The following is a 6,072-nucleotide window of genomic DNA, read 5'->3' on the forward strand; positions in this document are numbered from 1 at the left end:
TGAGTGAGAGGGGAATGATGCTAGGGAAGTTTGCAAAAGAATTTCCAACCATATGTAAAATGTCTTATTTCTTTATAAATTCAAACAATTTTACCAAATTACTATATTCATTAAATTATCATCTGTATATTACTATTTGTTTAATATATCTTCAATAATGTGTTTTTAAAAGTGGAAGAGTAATATTTTATTTTACATGAGGGTTTAAAAGTGTATCATTCATAATAATAGTTTAAAATGAAGTAAATTATTATATCCCTTTCTGAAGTTTTGTATATGTTTTCTATTATATAGGTTCTTCGTTGAAGGGTATAAATAAGGCTACTTATGCATTTGCAGTGTCACAAATGTGATAACTACAGTTGAATGAAATTTAACCTTAGAGGTAAACATACCTGGTTCTAGTTTTTTTTTTTTTTTTTTTGGAACTCAGTGCTTTGTATTTACAAAAGAAAAATAATAAAGGAAAAGTCTGAAGCTAATCAGCTGGAGACACGGGGCAAAGGTGGGAATCTGGGGGAAAGGGTAGGGTCCTCTGCAGGGAGAGAAGGGGAGGGGCTCTGGCACCAAGGAAGCCTGAGGGTCCCAGCCTCTAGGGGCTTCCCCAGGGCCAGCCCCGCCCTCCCGCAGAGGCTCAGATCAGGGGGCCAGGAGCTGAGTCTCCCACAGCCCCCTCTGGTTTTTCCAGGAGCCTGAGTTCCCAGCTCCAGGGGTCTGGGATGGCAGGGGAAACTGAGGCCAGAGAGAGCCCATGGGTCCTGCCACCACTTCTCACTGTGGCGTGATCTTGGCAGCCTCGGCGGGAATAAGGGCAGTGAGGTCCCGGTTGATGAGGAAGACGAATCGCAGGCTGGCAATCCCCAGCACGGAGTTGTTGCTAAGGCGCCATTTGGAACCACACAGCGCAGGCCGTCCATCGATGTAGATGGGCCGCCGGCCCTCCCTGGCAATGAAGTCACCATTGTTTTTCAGCTTGATGACACCTTGCTTCCGGGAGACCTTCCAGGCCGGACCCTCCAGAGACAGGTCCACGTCAATCTGGCTCTCCTCAGTTGCTCTGCCTACGGTGATCTTTCTCAAGCGCCTCAGGCACCGCCCCATGCGGCCCCGCAGCGCTGCCAGGGTCTGGCTGTCAAAGTCCGGAGAGCTCGTGCCTGTGATGCTATCTACTACACCTGCCGCTTATGCAGTTCCTGTTCCAGCTGCCTAACCTCTCGTTTCTGGAGCCGGTCAGCCACTGTCAGCTCATGTTCTAGGACTTCCTCTCACATGTCCTTGAGCTTACTGTCGTCAGTCAAGTCCTCTGCATTGGAGAAGTTCAGCACTTGGTCCCCCTTGGGCAGCGGCTGTCTGGTCCTCCAACAGGTGATACTGCTTCATGAGCTGCCAGTGGGCCTGCAGAGCCTTGGCAGTACGGGCCAGGTAGAAGGCATCGGGGCATCTGTGCAGCAGGTCCTGGACGTCTCCGAGGTGGGCTGGCTGGTCGATCCCACTTGGCTCAGCAGCTGCTCCTCAGCCTGGCTAAACAGGGCCTTGCTCTGGATGGCGGCAATGGCCTCTGGGTGCAGCTGTCTCATGGCCTGGCAGGCCAGCTTGGAGATGACAGGATCGTAGAGCAGGGCGTACCAGCGCTCCTGGACTTCCTGCAGGGTGAAGTGGCAGCTGAACTTCACGCCCAGGTAGACAGATGCCAGGTCATCGGTCTGCAACACGGCATCAATGAGCAGGAGGTCGTCCGCGGGCTTCCAGCGGCCCAGATCCTTGGTCACCTGGAGTGGCTGTTTGCTCTTCTTCACACGCTCGGTGAGTCCAGGAGCTGGGGCTGGGCTGGGTGGCACAGGGATGATGGGGGCCCTGGACACCTTCTTCTTCTCGCTGGAGGAGGGAGGGTTCACTCCCGGAACAGCGCCCTGGTTCCACCCCACTGGCCCCCTTCGCCCGGGTAGAGGACTTAGCCACGCTGCTCTCCACCAGCTCATCGTCAAACTTCTTTCTCTTGATGAACCTGGAGGAGCTTCTCCGTTTAGGGGTGGTGCCCAAAGCCTGTGAGGAGGCCCGCTTCTGCCCTGTCAGTGGCGACTCATCCTCTGAGCGGATGGCAGTGCCTGATGCCAGCAGGGATGAATCCAGCAGCCCCTGAGAATCTTTGCCCATCCTCTTACAGCCCCAAAGCCACTGGTTCCAAACCACAGGGCTAGAGGGAAGGGTCCCACAGGTGCATCCAAGGATTCTGACCAGGTGAGCTTAGAGGCTGAGAGGAGATTCACTCCTAGGCTGCCAGCTCCAACAATTTCTCCACGGCGATGACGGCAGCAGCCGCAGGGCCGAAGCCGGCTTCCTTGAGATTCGTCTCCTTCCCTGGTTCTAGTCTTGACTGTACTGTTGTTTCCATGTAACCATGCCCAAATTCTTTAACTCTACATGGCTTGACTTAGTAAATTAGAAATAACAACATGTTTGCTTCATTTCAATGAATTTATCTAACAATAATATGGTACAACATATATGATTTCTGTGTCTATAATAATAAACTGTACGAAGTAAAATTAATGTAATATTGGTACTTTGCAGAGCTCAGTTTAGTAAACATTTATTGAGTGCATGCTATGTCCCAGGTACAGAATTTGGGATAACAGCAACAACAAAATCATAAAAGAAGGAAGTAGATGTTTTGGCTTAAGGTGCTTACATTCAAATCCTTTTAAAAGTTTTGGGGTGAGTGTTCCATTAAGAACACCTATTCACGGTTTCTAGGGCCTTAATCTGACAATCCTTCTCAATGTTGACGAATGATTTTGTGAGTCTGTTAGCATGAAAAGTTCTTACTAAAATTAAACACAACAGATTTGTATATTACTATTTTAGCAAAAGATGTTGGTATTCCTAAAAATTGAAACAAGACATTCAGTAAACTTACCTAGTATGTGAAATAAATTTTATCTGATGGTGGGAAAAATCTAAAATCTAGAGTAATCACTTAATTCATGACATATCATTCTTCCCCCTCCTTGGTTGAGTGTCCTTTCTCTGTACACAAGGTCAACATAACAGCAGTCAGCTAGAGAGTTGAATAGTAAAGATCAGACTATCTTTGCATAGTTTCTAAATTTAGCTTTCTAATCATTATAACTTCTCATAAGTTATAGCTCTGAATCTTTGGTTTTGATTGACAAGATATTTTATTTTTATATAGTAATATAGTAAAATATATAACATTATATATTATATATATAATTTAGTAATACCTTTAATGCCTCTATATGAGAGCTAAACTGTGCCTCAAATTTCAGAAATTATGACTAACTGAAAACCAAACACAACCACATATGTCCCATAAGAATCTCAATATGTACGTCCGAAGTCTAAACTCATTTTAGTTTTCCTTAAAAAATATTTCATGTCTAGTGCTCCTTATCATCAGCCTCCAGTCACTTTAGTTACAACCTGGATGGTCATGAGTGCCTTTCTTTCCTTTGACTGCTAAACGTAACTTTAAATCCCGTGGGTGCTCAATTCTAAATACCTTCTTCAAACATTTATATTTATTTCATCCCCACTGCCCCTGTCCTATTCAGAGCCCCTGTCAAATTTCACTTACAATAACACTGATATCTTAATAGGTTCTCTGCCACCTTCCTGTACCGCCGCATTTAGTCTTTAGCATTGCAGTTAAAATGAGTTTAGTGTGTGCATTTGCCCTTGTTTCAACCTATTGTGATCTTTCAGACTCCCCAGGAGATATAAAAACTCCTTGTGATTGGGTCCAGCAAAGCTGTCCAGAATCATCTTGCTGTACTTACCTATGCAAACTATATCAGAGCCAGAATAAGCTACTCGAAATAGCCGAGACATACGACTATCTGCCCCATATACTGTGTCTCTACCTGAATTGCACATGCCTTTTCTTTCATGGAAATTTCTACAAAGCCTTTTGCCATTTCTTAAAACAGATTCTCTCCTCTCTACCTCAATAATGTTTTGCTTACACCCCAAAAAGAGCACCAACAGGATTCCATTTGATTTCTTCTTTTTGCTTGGAATCCGAGATGATGAGTCCCTTTGCAGGAATTCATCGTTCTTCTTTAGCCTCTTACACAGTGCTTTGAGCATATACGTAGATATTTGCTAACTGTATACATTAATGAATATGTATTGTGTTTTCTATTGTATGCTGTGTTTTAAAATTGTATTTAAATAATTTTTCTCTCTCTCCCTCCATCTATAGCTGTGGGTATATATTTACATAAGTAATGAATAGTTTATTATACCACAATATAGAAATAAATGGGATTGCTATAATGCAAATCTCATTTAGAACCCATTCTAGGAAAGACTTTGTAAAACAAACAAAAGACATAGTACATACCAAATCATGAGTTTCTGAATTTCTTAGTATACAGTGTGAGCTCTATGTATATGGCAGGTAAACCAATTATTCAGAACATCTGGCCTCATCTCATATTGCATATACTTGCTATAATGTATGTAAAACAGAAACAGTAAAAGTGAGTGTAACACACTCATTTTTGTGCACATTCTTTGTGCACAAATGCAAGTCTGGCTCATGTTTATACCTCAGCGATTTTTTAAAGAAGATTAATGACATGAATATTTGCAAAGAAAATGTCTATGTGACCAACATTGGTGTGTTCTTGAATATCAGTGTCACAGTGCTTTGCAACGGCTGCCATATTGCCACACAGCCCTATTTTATGGAGGTGACAAGCTGTCACATGTAAGGTTTATTTCTATTACTTCTTTTGCTGCTTTAATTCACAGTCTATTTTCAGTGTCTTTTCCTTTCCTTTTCATATGTTAATTGTGATTTGAACCAATTAACATATCTAACAAATCCTAGAATTAATTTTTCAATTCAGACTGAGGCATGTATTTCTACTGAAATATATTAGTCTTTTTTAATAGTTCAGTTTCCATTATTTACCTACATTTTGGAACAAGGTTATGCCTATAGTTATTCACTTTGTTGCTGACTCTGGCTTCACTCAATGGCCAATTTTAAGAACCAGGACTTTAATTACTACAACTGCAAAACATTCTTGTTAAGCTCTGTCTCTTAAGGCAATCTCTAATATTTCCTGAAAAGTCAGATTTTTGTACAAATACCATTGTGAGTTCAAATGAGATATTCTTCTGTTAGGTCACAGAACTGGGGCTAGAGCTATGAAAACATGTATGAAAGGGATTTGGGGCAGGAACATACGGTTAAATTTTTTAATGTCTGAGATGTCAAGGCTGGCAGGAATAAATAACTGCATCTATGCTTCACATAATACAAATACTATTTTATAAAATTGTGATGAACAACTGCACACATGCCAAAAATCATTTAGTTTCATAGAAAGCCTTTTATATTCATTTGGAATTATCAAGGGTTTTATATTTACCATTCAGAGATAGTTTCTTTTTTTCAAACTTGAAATATAGCTTAAAGACAAAATAGGTCAAAATCTGAAGATTATGGAGTTGAATCACCTATAGCAGAGAGTTTTTATTTTTATTTTTATTTTTTTTCCCGCTAAAAATGATTTATTGATTTATCGTGGAATACAAAAGGACTTTAAAATCTCTGGAAGGAGGGTCGAGCTTTTTTTTTTTTTTTTTTTTTTTTTTTTTTTTTTTTTTTTTTTGTTTTTTTTGTTTTTTTTTTCCACACACACACACTGTATTTTATTTTTACAAGAGATAGATAGACTGACACCAAGCATTGTACATGGATGACCACAACAAAAGCAACAATGATTGCAATTACCAAACATGAAACACACTTATACTATGTCATAACATTGACATTCAGTCCAGTAATCCTCCACTGTAACAGCTCCTTTACTTTGCAGTGAAAATTGATTTGTATATTCTTTTCCTCTGAGTCCTTGTGGGATTTTTTTTTTTTTAAATTCAGACAGAAAGTCACAAAAATTATACTCATCCTCATCAGTTCACTCAGTCCCATGTAATTAATTTCTTTTTTTTCATCTTGATCTTTTGTTAGCAGTTTTATGAGTTCATCAGTTTTTCATTAGAGTTCTGAAAATGCTTATTCATTCAGTTCAG

General features: G+C 40.8%; 1 pseudogene; it reads right to left on the reverse strand.

Moving 5' to 3' along the window:
* Window positions 1-771: 771 nt before the first annotated feature.
* LOC103005780 (microspherule protein 1-like) lies at window positions 772-2,154 on the reverse strand (annotated as a pseudogene).
* Between the last annotated feature and the right edge of the window lie 3,918 nt (window positions 2,155-6,072).

This window comes from Balaenoptera acutorostrata, chromosome 5, assembly GCF_949987535.1.
Source record: "Balaenoptera acutorostrata chromosome 5, mBalAcu1.1, whole genome shotgun sequence".
NCBI lineage: Eukaryota > Metazoa > Chordata > Mammalia > Artiodactyla > Balaenopteridae > Balaenoptera > Balaenoptera acutorostrata.